Here is an 8,147-nt window from a genome sequence, read left to right on the forward strand (position 1 = left end):
TATACGTCTCTCTCTCTGTCTGTCTGCAGTTCAATTACATTACCTCACCTTCACTTATTGGCCGTCTTATATAAAAGAATACCGTACATCTAGAAAACACCAGAGGATTCACGAAGCTTAGAGAATATGACGTGTTACTAGCGTCACGTGACCTCCGCTCTCGTAACAATATGCAATAATTGGGTTTATAGGTTTGAAGTTCTTACAAGGAGTAGATTTTTTTCTACCGTGGTTTCACCCCGCTCAAAATGTCGTCTCTTTTTATTAATAAGTTTGTAAAATTTTCGTAAGATATTTTAGTTCAGCGGTATTTTTCTTTCTTTTTCTACGTTATTATGAGTATAAATAAGGTACAAAACACCAAAAAATGGAATTTAAAATAATAGTTAAATACATCAACATTTTCATCAAATATTTGTTACGACAGCGGAAGTCACGTTACGCTGGTAACACGTAATGAGTTCTAGAAAGATCGGGGAACATCACGAATAATCTAGTATTTGCTAGGCGCCCGCTATTCTTGTTTATAAGTGCGCCAGACAATGAATCGGGATAGAATTGCAGACAGGCAGAGATAAAGGCGGACAATTGAGTCAAGCGTGGTAATAAGTAAAGTGCGTGAATCGTTCGTTGTGAATTATAGCGTATGTTTACGTTAAAGTAACTGTGGAAATTAAGTGTATTGCAAAGTTGTATTGAGAAATAATAAACTAGTTTTATTTAAGAAAGGGCTCGTATCGCTGAAGTTTCTCGGGAAGAATTTCTCCGGGAAATTAACAAACGAACATAGAGACGTAACAAATTGTGACATAAAATTTTGGTTATGGTGATTACGTCAGCCTCGACTGTATAACTCTTTAAAACCTAATTAAGTCTAAAGTTTCCGATTCCTCCATAATTTGTTTGCATTTATTCTTCCACAACTATGTTTTTATATATCATTCATCCTCACTGTTTCACTCACTTACACCTATTCTGCGTAGTTAGTTAATTGTGGAGTGGTCCCCACTTTAGACGTGATTAGAAGACGTCACTTGAAAGTTTCTAAAGCCAACAGGAATACTCACATATTCACAGCATAAACTAGATAACTTCAGTCAAACAAATGATCTAACCATGTGGTGTTCTACTTTAACAGTTATAATACGGAACAAGCGTAAAAACAACTTTTTCAAAACATAAAACATATTCAGAAATGGATCAATGTTTAATTCTATCTAACTTTAATTAAACCATTTTCAGTACGCAGTAACACATTTCAAAATGGCTCTGGTTGTATAAATAATAGTGTTTGGAAAATGTCCATATAGGATTTGTAAAACGAATAAAAAAGGTCATTATAATTTTTAATGTTTTACTTCTTTAGATTGTTCGGTAAAGTATGGTTGGATTTTATGAATTATTTAAATGCTATCTTTTCGTGGTTTATTTGCGTCTGAAAGGCGATCAGAGAGTACGTCTCTTTTTCCAGGACCAAGTCTGCAGACTTACAACGCTAGAATCCGGGTTTCGATACCCGTGGTTGGCAGAGCACAGATAGCCCTTGTGTAGCTTTGTGCCTAATTATAAACAAACAAACAAACCAAGTATCATTAGGAAACATTATCTTATATGAAATTTTCGATACAGTTCTGAAAGTGGCGAAGATCTGTTTATTATATTTAACTCTTGATTTTCCTGGGAAGTCTTCGTTTATTGAATAGCAAATTATTAACAACGTTTGTAGGTTAGACATAACTACGATTGGCTAAAGTTGAGTCCTACAAGTTAGCCATCTTAAAAACTTTTAAAGTTATGTTTTATCTCGTTGTACTCTTAAATGTTTTCCATTCACACGAGCCGGGCGTGAGCTAGTGGTTAACATGCCAGGCCGTGGATGGGGAGGCCAAACACACTCCGCACTTTAACTGCGAGGTGTTATAATTGTGACAGTCAATCCCGCTATTCGGTTATGAGTAGGTCAGCAGTTCTTAATTACTGGATGGCTTTACCTGAACCATACGAGTTTCTAACACTACTGTTTAGCCCATGTATCGCATAAGGAACCGTTCAGGTTGAAATACCGAACGCCTAGTTAATATATAATTATGTAACTATTCTTATCTCTTTTATAAAGTTGGTTTTTATGTATTAGATGTGGATTTCTTCATTAATGATAATTTGACTTAAATAATGACCGATTTAATATTATAGGGCATCTAAAGCTAAAATATTTTCTTCTTAAACACAGAAATTCACTATTCTGTATTTCAGGCATTTTAACTTACTTGTTTTCAAAGATGCCTTCCGGATAATTAATGTAACTATATGTATAATTCAACTTATTCTTTCCGCAGTGGGTCAACGGTAACTTGTAATGCTAAAATCCAGGGTTCGATTCTGACGGTGAATCAAACGCAAGTAACCTACTGTGTAGCTTTTCGCTAAAAAAGACCAACAAATTATTTTATTTCCTGTGAAGTGTGAATAATACGCCCCCTATTTTCGTCCCTAATAAAGAGCACACCATTTATTATTCTTGAATATCTGTTTCACTATAGAATCTCCATCGAGTGATTACCACGAAAGCCTTAGAAGATATATTCGATTAAAAGTTCGTTTCAGTTTCCACGTATTTTCGGCTTCTCAATTTTCTTTGACGTGTGGGTAAGATCGTAACTTTTTCATTGTCGTTGAAAACAAATATATTTGAAGATTCAATAAAAGTATGAACAAATTTTTCGTTATTATTTCAATTGGTCATAGCGTACCACAACGATACCTCATTATAGTTTTTATTTTACTTCTAGGGCTGTCCCCAGTGGGTAAGTTTAAGAATTTACAACGGTAAAAATCGGGTTTCGATACTCACGGTTGGCAGAACACAGTTAGTTCATTATGTAACTTTGCACTCGTTAACAAACAAATTTCTAATACTCTTTTAATATTTCATCGTAGTAATCACATAATATGGTAATATGTCTACTTAAAAATTGAAATAGTTTGTACTGTTTATTTAGAGGCAAATAAGCCTTAAAATTTAGGATCTCTTTTTAGTAGCGACATCTGGGATGGTATTTGTTCTAAAGCATTTTACAGTTAGATCGTTTTAATCGATGTACTGTTCTTCATTTATTTATAATTGATGTTAATCACTAAAGTTTCTTCTCTAAGAAAAATACTTATTTGGGAGACCTTGCAGTTTTTCTTTTATTTATTTATTTATTTTTTGTGGACAATACAATTTTCCACGTTTCTTTTGTATTTTTGATGTTCACTTATCTTGCAGTGTTGTTTTGCTTAGCTTACATGTGGACTGATATGTTGTTCAGAGGTTTTGTTTGTTTGTTTTGAATTTCGCGCAAAGCTGCATGAGGGCTATCTGCGCTAGCCGTCCCTAATTTAGCAGTGTACGACTAGAGGGAAGGTAGCTAGTCACCACCACCCACCGCCAACTCTTGGGCTACTCTTTTACCAACGAATAGTGGGATTGACATTATAACATCCCCATGGCTGAAAGGGCGAACATGTTTGGGGCGACGGGGATTCGAACCCGCAGATTGCGAGTCGAGCGCCCTAACCACCTGGCCATGCTGGGCCTGTTCAGCGGTACTTAGTTGTGTGAACGTTTTTCTCAATCATCAGCGAACTTCCCTTTTATTTCACTTTCTTGTTTCAAAGAAAGATCCAAACACGATGAGATACAGGAGCCTAATTTAAAATAGATAAAGCTTATAGAAATAAATGTGACATTTAGATACATCAGTCGTAAGATAACAGTTCAAATCTTTATAACTAAAAAATAGTAATAATCCGAGATCCTACCTGTTGTATGAGCACAACTTTCTCCCAAGTTATTTGTTGGCAAGATGAAATACTTTTTTAAAATACCGTGGAAGGAGGATCGTCTGGTTTATTATAGGATATATTGTAACATTACGTCAGAGCTTTCTGAGCCTTCTGATTGGTCAGCTGTATGCGAATAGGAATAAAGAACAAGATATCTAGGCCGTGATTTAATATTTTTCATTAAAATAAATAAAAAACAGCTAACAGCTTTATTTATTAACTCAGTGATCTCTTCATAGATGTCGAATAAATTACTTATTGTTAAAATAAATAACTGCACATTGTACGTGAACATAAACGTTAGACATACACGACTGTTTACGTTAATGCAAGTGTTATGGTTTAGATGGTTTAAATATAGCCAATTTGTGGTAATTTTACTTGAAAAGTCTCCACTATACACCTTTTATGTCTAAACTCACAATTGCGCAGTTTAGATTTAGCTATATATCTGACTAACTCGAACTACATTTTGTACGCGTATTTATAGCCTGACCGAGACCTAGAACTTTCTAACCATACGAGATATTATGATGTAATAAAACTCAATCAAAACAACGAGAAAAACTTAGAAGGTTCTAATCATATGACGCAATAATACAACAAGCGCCAATTCACAACAATTGAACTATACAACGTATGGTTCGTACACAGTTATGTAAACAAACCTGCGATAAACCATCGCTTCAAAAATAATTATATTTAACACTAGCTTCCATTTGGCCTTGGTTCCATCTTCATGGCCTTATTTTGTGAGCTCTTTGATCCAATCACAGTGATTGGAACAAATTTGTCCTCACGTCTGGAGGTAAAACTATAAGAAGACACCTTACACTGGTGACAGAAATTAAGCCAACTAATTTTCACACAGTGACCATTGCTTCTAAACTTGAAGGTTTCATAACTTGTTTGTTCACAACTCCACCCTACCTTCTGAATAAAGTTAAAAACATTATCAATCAATAAAATCATGTCTGATTTTACAAATAATTCCAGGATCACATTTATGTACTTCACACAGAATTATGTTTTAACACTACAACAAAACGTAATTAACATATCAGAGGCAATACCAAAACACCTAGTACAAATCATACTTATTTCTGACCTATCTGTTGAATTTCGCGTAAAGTTACTCGAGGGCTATCTGCGCTAGTCGTCCCTAATTTAAAAGTGATAGATTAGAGAAAAGGCAAATATTTAACACACACACACACAAGGACCCGTCAACTCTTGGACTTCTCTTTACCAACGAATAGTGCGATTGATCGTCACATTATATAGCTCCACATCTGAAAGAGCAGGTATGTTTGGAGATGGGTTTTGATCCCACAGTGAGTACCTTACAATGCATCTAGACATTATTCTGTGCACGTTATGGAAAGCCTTCAATGTGTGTCACCTGTTTGAAATCAACAAAGAAACCTTGATGTACCTTCATTTTTTAAGCAGTCACCACATTCTCCAAAGGTTGTATTTCTACGTCATTCAACATGTACTCAATTTCAGAGCTGGCTGTACTCCTAGTACTCCAAGGAAGCCTACACAGTGATTGTATAATTGGATGCACATCACCTATAGCTATGTGATAAATTGTGACAGTTTGCTAATGTAATCGGTCACTTGGTCCCACAAGTATTTCAACAAACTCCTTGAGCTATTTACTGAGTTCATGCATCTGTGTTAAATTCAGATTGTTTTTACAACCCTAGTCTAGAGATTTCGGGTGCTCTGGAAGCTGTGTATTAAATCTTGAATTTAGCAACAGTGGCTTACAAATCTGCAGTAAGTCCAGCATGCATCATCTCTGCCTCTATTACAATGACAACGACCATTCCAGCTGAATGCCCTTAGTTACAGACTAGCATTGGTACAACAACCATGCTGACGGAGAGATCACTCTGTTCAAGTTAATGCTGTCTACTTTCTAGACAGAATACAGTGTCTGCATGCATTGGTTTTATCACTGCAGTAGAAGGTGGCAATGCCTGAAACTGCATCCACATTGCATAGAGGAATACCACTTTCGCATTAAGGAAAACTACTACATCTTTTTCAACATGCATCAACAGTACCCACTGTTCTTTGGGATCACTCTGGTTATCACTGGATGGTTTTATTAGATAACTGAAGTTCTCCTGTTAGATAAACAAAACTAACTGACAATTTCTTTAGTAGATCCATTCCTAAAGTATCAATGTCTGGAAGTAGACTAGAGACAATCGCCTGTACTTGGTGTACAATGTTGCCAAGAGAAAGTCAGAATACGCTTCTCCACTATTTCCCAGTATGAAGTTCATACTAACTGGCCAAAATGATGTCTTAACATGAACAACTTATATGCAGTGAGGTCGAGTAAAGTTATGGTTACTCTAGTCCACTAAGAGCTCAGCATAATGTTATGTATCAATATTAGTACATAACATGCTACGCCTAGTCCATAGTTCTTCAGATCAGTCACCATGATTTTAAGTGCAAATTGGCTGCTACACTAACCCAAAATGGCTGCCAGATACAACTCAAGCTCTACTACTTTAAATAGTAAGTGCTATTACATACATTGTTTGTTGCCAACCTTCCTGCATTTGTTGTGGTGTTGATCTGAAAGATTTGTGCATTCAATGATTCTGTCTGACAACAGGATACAGACATTCCCACATATAGTGATTAGGCATACCATAGTTGACGCATGCGGTCCTTTCCTTACACCCACGGTGCTTTTGGGAAAATAACTGTGGCTGAAGCGATGCTTTGCCTTCGATGTTTCAAGGTTGTTTGGTTCTCCACAGGGTCGAATCTGAGGCACAATCCGTTAACAACTGTGTCCCAGGCATTGACCCTTCTCTACTGTCCTATGCTCCTTCATACAGGATGTATCCATGTAAAGTTCTGTGAGGTACCCTTCAACTTATTGGTTCAGATAACGGATCGACAATACCAACATTTCTTTTGCCATAGCTGGTGATAGTCCTGAAGACTTCCTTATCTAGACCTTGCCATTATCTGAGACTAAGTTCTCACTACCATCACCGCTTCCTTGTCTTCTCCTTAAGTTTTACTTGGTTTTAGAAAGTTATCTTCCATGATAACACGATTTATGGACTATACTGTGCCAAAAAATAGTTAAGAAAAATAAGCATGTTCAAAACAAATCCAATAATAACAGACCCTTTGATCCATGTACCAGATTGTTCTTTTTGAACTAGTCTGTAGTATTTGAGTATCACACTGATGTCAAACAGAAAAGCCAAAATTGTCCACAAAATATAGGTTCAGGATTATTGTACAAAGAATAAATTGAACGATGAAAATAAGCAAACACAACTGTAGTTTTAACACAATATTCTATACTTTTATGTCACCTGAATTGGCCCGGCTTCTTTTTCTGTGTTTCTGTGGTTAACTAGAGCGAAATCAAGAGAGAGAACAATGGAAATACCTAACTTGAATACTCTATAGAAACAAAGAAAGTCAGACATCTTACACGTTCACGGGTTACATACTTCAATCAATGGTTTACCTACAGTCATTAGCCAAGCCAAGTATACTGTTATTAACAGAGCTGCCAGCTCATGATTGGGCTTATGCATTCTCGCAATCGATTGTAGTTTTGTTTCGTCGCTTTTCGTTATATATTGGGCTTGTTTTTGGTCCAAGTCACTTATGCCCAAAATTTAAAACAATGCAAAAGTGTACAACAAATTAAATATTCTTTATTCAGTTAAGCAAAACCCTAAATACATTTTAACTATGTGATCCTCATTGGACTTTATTTCCACAACTGTCCCCCAGTAGATCAACGGTAAGTTTACAAGTTTACAGTGCTAAAATCCAGAGTTCGATTTATCGCAATGAAGCTCAGCTTACAACCTGTGCTCCACATATCTTAATCTACACTCTGAAATTTCTTTCTTACATGACATCCTGAAACGTAACTGCTATCCACAACACTTATTAGAAAACATTACCAACACCTTCCTAACAAAGAAACTCACAAATCCAATTAAGATACCAACTGTACCTAAATTTACTATATACTCGTGTCTTCCTTATACTGGCAAACAAAGTATAAATTTAAAAAATCAACTTAAACGCATACTTGGTCGTTACTACCCTCAAGTGGATTTAAGATTAGTTTTTAAATCCACATCACGTATAAAAAATTTCTTCCCTACTAAAGATCCCCTCCCCATTCCTTATTGTTCTTGGCTTGTGGAGACTGTAAGGCCTCCTATATTGGCAAAACCAAACGCTATTTAAAAGTCAGAGCCTGTGAACATATGGGAATTTCCATTAAAACGCAAAAAAAAATTGAATAA

At 35.9% G+C, this 8,147-nt stretch overlaps 1 protein-coding gene across 1 annotated transcript in view; it reads right to left on the reverse strand.

Annotated features, from left to right (window-relative positions):
- Positions 1 to 3,820, reverse strand: part of LOC106457850 (glutamate receptor-like) — a 21,483-nt gene extending 17,663 nt beyond the window's left edge. The window contains exon 1 of the mRNA XM_022383915.1: positions 3,805 to 3,820. The gene's annotated coding sequence lies outside the window, so the exon portion shown is untranslated. The remainder of the gene's footprint in view (positions 1 to 3,804) is intronic.
- Between the last annotated feature and the right edge of the window lie 4,327 nt (positions 3,821 to 8,147).

This window comes from Limulus polyphemus, unplaced genomic scaffold (genome assembly GCF_000517525.1).
Source record: "Limulus polyphemus unplaced genomic scaffold, Limulus_polyphemus-2.1.2 Scaffold382, whole genome shotgun sequence".
In the NCBI taxonomy this organism is placed as follows: Eukaryota; Metazoa; Arthropoda; class Merostomata; order Xiphosura; family Limulidae; genus Limulus; species Limulus polyphemus.